Source organism: Pongo pygmaeus, chromosome 7 (genome assembly GCF_028885625.2).
Source record: "Pongo pygmaeus isolate AG05252 chromosome 7, NHGRI_mPonPyg2-v2.0_pri, whole genome shotgun sequence".
Classification (NCBI taxonomy): Eukaryota; Metazoa; Chordata; class Mammalia; order Primates; family Hominidae; genus Pongo; species Pongo pygmaeus.
Window position 1 is genome coordinate 117,686,507 of NC_072380.2, and position 6,939 is coordinate 117,693,445.

Sequence of the window (6,939 nt, forward strand, 5' to 3'; positions counted from 1 at the left end):
GGTTGTTTTTTCTATATCTGTGAAAAATATCATTGGCATTTTGACAGGGATTGCATTCAATCTATAGATTGCTTTGGGTGGTATGGGGATTTTAACAATATTTATTCTTCCATTCCATGAACATGGAATATCTTTCAATGTTTTTGTCCTCTTTAATTTCTTTTGTCAGTGTTTATAGTTTTCATTGTAGAGAACTTTCACTTCTTTGGTTAATTCCTAGAAATTTAATTGTATTTGTGGCTATTGCAAATGGAGTTACTTTCTTGATCTCTTTTACATATTCTATACTCTTGGCATATAGAAATACCACTGACTTTTGTATATTGATACTGTATCCTGCAAGTTTACTGAATGTATCAGTTCTAATAGTTTTTGGTGGAACCTTTTGGCTTTTCCAAATGTAAGATCATATCTGCAAAGAGGGATAATTTGACTTCTTCCTTTCTAACTTATATGCCCTTTATTTCTTTCTCTTGTCTGATTGCTCTAGCTAGGACTTCCAGTGCTACGTGGAATACTGTTGAACGTGAGCATCCGTGTCATTTTCCAGATTTTAGAGAAAAGGCTTTCAGTTTATCTATTCAGTATGATACTAACTGTGGGTATGTCACATATGGCATTTATCGTGTTATGTTCCTTCCATACACAGGTTTTTGATGGTTTTTTTCAATAAGTGATGTTGAACTTTATCAAATGCTTTTTCAGCATCAATTGAAATGATCATATGGTTTTTATCCTTCATTCTGTTGATATGATCTATCACATTGATTTGCATATGATGAGCCATCTTTGCATCCCTGGGATAAATTCCACTTGATCATGATGAATGACCTTTTTAATGTATTGTGGAATTCAGTTTGCTAGTAATTTTTTGAGTATTTTTGCATCAATATTTATCAGAGATATTGGCCTGTCATTTTTTTTATGTGTCATTGGTTTTGGTATCAGGGTAATACAAGCCTTATAGAATGAGTTTGGAGATATTCTCTCCTCCTCTATTTTTTGGAACAATTTGAGTAGAATTGGTATTAGTTCCTCTTTAAAAGTGTGGCAGAATTAAGCAGTCCGTTGGATTCTGGGATCTTATTTCCTGAGAGACTTTTTATTGCAGCTTCAATCTCATTGCTTGTCATTCGTCTGTTCAAATTTTGGATTTCCTCATGGTTCAACCTTGCTAGATTTCATGTGTCTAGGAATTTGTCCATTTCTTGTAGATTTCTTAATTCGTTGGCATATAGTTTTTTGTAGTAGCCACTAATGACCCTTTGAATTTCTACAGTATCAATTTAATATCTCCTTTTTCATCTCAGATTTTATTTACTTAGGTGTTTTCTTTTTTTCTTATTCTAACGTTTGTCAAGTTTATATTTTCAGAAAACCAACTTTTTGTTTTGTTGATCTTTTATATTGTTTTCATTTCAAATTCATTTATTTCTGCTCTGATTCTTATTTCTTCTCTTCTCCTAATTTTGGGTTTGGTTTGTTCTTGCTTTTCTTGTTCCTTAAGATGCATTGTTAGGTTGTTTATTTGAAGTTTTTCTTCTTTTTTGATGTAGGCACTTATAGCTATAAATTTTCCTCTGAGTGCTGCTTTTGCTATATCTCATAGATTTCAGTAGTTGTGTTTCCACTAAAATTTGTTTCAAAAGTTTTTTCACTTTCCTTCTTAATTTCTTCATTGACCACTGGTCATTTAGAAGCATATTGTTTAATTTGCATGTGCTTGTATAGTTTTAAAAATTCCTCTTGATATTGATTTCTAGTTTTATTCCCTTATGGTCAGAGAAGATGTTTGATATTATTTGAAAATTTTGAACGTTTTAAGTCTTGTTTTGTCACCTGATATATGGTCTATCCTTGAGACTGACCCTTATGCTGAGGAGAAGAATATGTATTCTGTAGCCACTGGATGAAATGTTCTATAAATTGGTATTAGGTTCATTTATCCTACAGTGCAGAGTAAGCCCAATATTTCCTTAGTGATTTTCTGTCTGGAAGAGCTCTCCAATGCTAAAAGTGGGGTGTCAAAGTCTCCAGCTCTTATTATATTGGGGTCTATCTCTCTGTGTGTCTCTAATAATATTTGCTCTACATGTTGGGATGCTGTAGTGTTGGGAGCATATATATTTATAACCATTGTATCCTCTTGCTGAATTTACCTATTTATCATTACATAATGACCTTCTTTGTCTTCTCTTATTATCTTTGTCTTGAAATCTATTTTGTCTAAATATAGCTACTCCTGCTCTTTTCTGTTTTCCATTGTCATGGAATATATTTTTCTATCCCTTTATTTTCAGTCTATGTGTGTCTTTATAAGTGAAGTGTGTTTCTTGTAGGCAACAGACCGTTGAGTCTTATCATTTTTATTTAATCCATTCAGCCAGTCTATGTCTTTTGATTGGAGAGTTTAATCCATTTGTGTTCAATGTTATTATTGATAAGTAATGACTAACTTCTGCCATTTTATTTGTTTTCTAGGTTTTCTTTTGTAGTTTTCTCTTCCTTCATTCCTTCCTTCCTGTCTTTTGGTGAAGGTGAGTTCGTCAGATAGTATGTTTTAATTACTTGTTTTATTTTTTGTGTATACATTGTATGTTTTTTGGTTTGAGGTTACCATGAGGCTTGCAAATAATACCTTATAACCCATTATTTTAAACTAATAACAACTGAACTTTAATTGTATAAACAAAGAAACCAACAAAGAAGCAAAAGAAAAACTAATAAAAACTTCACATTTTATCTTCCCACTTTTAAACTTTCTGTTGTTTCTATTTATATCTTATTGTACTGTCTATGTCTTGAAAAGTTGTTGTAGTTATTATTTTTGATTGGTTCCCCCTTTATCTTTCTAGTCAAGATATGACTAGTTTACAATGTTATAATATTCTGTTTTTCTGTGTATTTACTATTACCAGTGAACTCTGAAACTTCAGAAAATTTCTTATTGCTCATTAACATTCTTTTCTTTCAGCAGTATACTTCAGATGAGATTGGTGTGTTCAGGGTGGTATGGACGTAGACACAGCTGTATACTTCAGATTGTTGGTTCATGTTAAGTAACTGTTTAAGATTCACATTCCAAAGAAAATCATGCTACATAAAAATTATCCAAGATTTTCACCCCAAAAAATTATTGGATAAAATATAAAAAGTACTATTGTAATTGTGTCTCTTGTGAATAAAACATCATTCTATATGTGAACAGATTCACTCAACCCTTTGGTTGTAGAAAACTTCAGAGTCAGTAAGTTGCTGTCTAACTTCCTGTTGCATGCACTTGTCAGAGAAAAGTGAGCAATGCCTTCTGTGCCAGCATCATTTGGGGATGAAAAGAATCATTTCACATAGCTGAATGGGACAGCCTGGTGCTTCCAGAGAAAGGCAATGAAAACCACAGGGAATAAAGTACTAAACACCGCATTGCAAGTTTTCATAAGGGGGGCCACACTGTTGGCTACCATGGAGAAAAAGACTAAAAGGACTGCCATGACAGCCAGGAGGATGTCGATGACTTTGTCCAAAAGATTCCAGGCAGTGGCATTCTCCAGCCCTTCTAGCTCCACCACCTGCTAGTGCTGCATCATGAATATCCAGCTCCATCTTAGAGACGCAGGTCTGGCATGCCTCCTGGATTTCCCAGGCCCATCCTGATATGCAAATTTTTTCCCTGCTGGTCAGTTCCTGCTTCAAGTTCAAGATTTCATTCTGGTGAAGCTCTTTTAGGTCATTTTGTTATTCTTCTAATCATTCACATCTATTTCACTCCTCCCATAAGGTCTTCATTATTAACAAATTGTCTCTCTGGTAATGTTTCTTGAGGATGTCAAAGGATTTCTCTAGCCTGGCCTGGGTTTCCCAGATCTCCTGGATCTCATGTAATAGTGCATCAAATCCCAGGCTTTGTATGTGCAGGATATTCTTTTTGGAGCTGGATGTTCATACAGTTATGCCACCAGTGGTGCTGTTGACTCCCACTGAGCCTAAAATAGTCCTAGGACAATCTTCCTGACTGCCATATTGTGGGCATCACTGAAAGTTCAAAATCACTCCCAAAGCCTTCCCCTCATCATCCACTTGCCCTACCTCTAAACAGTACTTTAGGTTACAGATGTTGTCTGTACTGCCAAATTTGTTCCAAATCATTGAGGGAAAATCTCTGGGCTTTGAGACCATGGTCCCTGCTGCTGAATAGCTGGCCTGAGAGAAACTGGAAAATCTACCTTTGACACCACCTGCCATACCTTCGCTGAAGCCAGTCACCTTCACTCCCACATCCTTCAGACCCTGCTGCATGTTCCTAAAGACATCCTTTGGTTGCTGGGGGATCCCATTCTGCTCCACCTCTTACAGCATCCTGTGGTAGTGCTCAAGCTTCTTTTGTACCTGGAGGATGATTTGGGCAGATTTCTGGTCCTTCTTCTCAAAGTCCTTCTTGATTCAGCCAGCCTGCTACTTGTCCGAGCGGTTGGCAAGCTTCAAGTACTCAGCAATGCTGTCATCCCAGGCTGTGCAATCTTGATCTGTTATGTGAGCATCAGGATCTTCTGCTGCAGGTGAACAATAGCAGGATTTTTTTTTCACTGAGGGTCTGCTGTTCCATCCATGGAGTCTGAGTGAATGCTGTCATTAGTACTGGAGACCACTGCACTAGATGTCTGAGTGAGGCTGCTTACTTCCAACCACTTAATCCACTCTGCAGTTCCCTCCTCTCTTGGCAGACATGCAGCAGCAGCAGCACAAGTTATTTCCATTATAGTGGAGCTGATAGGGGCATCAGCTGTGGATGAAGACCTGGGTTGACCTGACTGTGTAACAGCTGTCATCTCCTAGCCATATTTCCTGATTTGGGAACTTCCCTTGGGGCTTCTGGCTTGTCCTACCTACTACACAAGCTTGTTCCTCTCTTCATCTAAGGTGGCATTTTAATCTTCTGTAGGACATGATTCAGAGCTGTGGAGTGGGTGGAGACACCATCAGTCTCAGCACATGCATTCTGGCTTTCCAGATCCATTTCAGGTTCTGGATTGGCCTGAATTTGCTGCACATGGTATGGAGACACTGATGTCCTCCTGTGCTGGTGCTAGAAGAGATCCTTCAAGCCTTAGCCAATCACATTAATGTTTTTCCTAACATTGTGGGTCATTTTAGACAACTTTTTTCCTGATTCTATATGCTTTCCAGCCTCTGCATCTTGTTGTTTGCCTCTAGGATCAGAGTCCTCATATAAATATTCACTGCCCACAGGCTCCATCAGTAGACTTAATATGCTTATTTGCAAACTTATTTTCTTTAACACACCAAGAGTGTTAAATTATGTAGGCATTTGCTTCAACAATGACTATGCATGCAGCCATAAGATTAAGGGTTCATGCTGCCTTCATTACTCTTCCTCAAGCACTTCTAAGGTGTATGAGAATCATTTTAGGAAAAGCTCCTAAAAATCCCAACAATATCTTTACTTTCTTTGCATAGATAAGGATGGACAATTACAATCCAAAATGTTTCCCAAAAAGTTCTCTTAAAAAAACATAGAAACAGAAGATCCATATGAAAAGAGAACCAATCTAGGAGGACGGATATTGTGTCTTCTACATCTTGTGACCAAGAGCAACTGTTCACCAAATGTTAGCATCTGTAGAAAGTACTAACTGTGAATGTGTTTTCTCCAGAAATTACTTCTGGTGGGGAGGGGAGAAGCAGCCAGAGTCTTCACAAGCACTGTCTTTCAAGCTCAAGTACTGCCTCCAGCCACTGATGCCATGTCCCCTGGTTGATCCCTTCCAACCAACCTCCTCATGCATCTTGCCCCAACCATCTCAGTCACCACTGCTTGTGACTTATCCTAATTCTTTTGCCATTGTCTTTCATAAGGCAGGAGTTTTTAATTTTAATGAAGTCCAACTTATCAATTATTTCTTGTATGGATCATGCCTTTGGTGTTTTATCTAAAAAGTCATTACTCTTTCCAGGATCATTTAAATTTTATTTTAGCTTATCTTCTACAGTTTTATAGTTTGCATTTTAAATTTATGTTGATCATCCATTTTGAGTTAATTTCTGTGGAAGATGTTAAGTGTGTATCTAAGATTTATATTTTGCATGTAGATGTTCAGTTGTTCCAACATCATTTGTTGAAGAGACCATCCTTGTTCTATCGTATTGCCTTCACTCTTTTGCAAAAGATCAGTTGACCATATTTATGTGGGCCTATTTCTTGGCCCTCTATTCTGTTCCATTGATCTACTTGTTCATTCTCTTGCCAACAACACATTGTCTTGACTACTGTAGCTTTATAGTAAATCTTGAAGTTATGTAGTGTCAGCCATCTGACTTTGTTCTTCTGCTTTAACATTGTGTTGGCTATTCTGGGTGTTCTGCCTCTCCATATGAACCTTACAATCAGTTTGTTGTTATCTACAAAATAACTTGCTGAGTTTTAAAATTGAGATTGCATCAAATCTATAGATCAACTTGAAAAGAACTGACAATATTAAGCCTTCCTATCCATGAGCATGGTATATCTTTTTATTTAGTTATTCTTTATATGTGTTATCAGAATTTCACAGTTTTTCTCACATAGATCTTATACATATTTTGTTAGATTTATGCCTAAGTATTTCACTTTGGGAGGTGTTAATGTAAATGGTAAAGTGTCTTTAATTTCAAGTTTCATTTGTATATTTTTGCAACTGTGTTTATATGTAGAAAAGTGATTAACTTTTGTATGTTAACCTAGTATCCTGCAATCTTACTTTAGTTATTTATTAGTTTCAGGAGTTGTTTTGTTGATTATTTGGATTTTCTACATAGATGATCAATTCATCTGTGACCATAGTTTTATTTCTTCCTTCCAATTTTATTTCCTTTTCTTGTCTTATTGCATTAGCCAGATATCCAGTATGATATTAGAAAGCAGTGCTGAGAGGAGACATCCTT

General features: G+C 36.5%; 1 pseudogene; it reads right to left on the reverse strand.

The window, feature by feature from the left end:
* Positions 1-3,194: 3,194 nt before the first annotated feature.
* Positions 3,195-5,254, reverse strand: LOC129042118 (transmembrane and coiled-coil domains protein 1-like; annotated as a pseudogene).
* Positions 5,255-6,939: the final 1,685 nt, after the last annotated feature.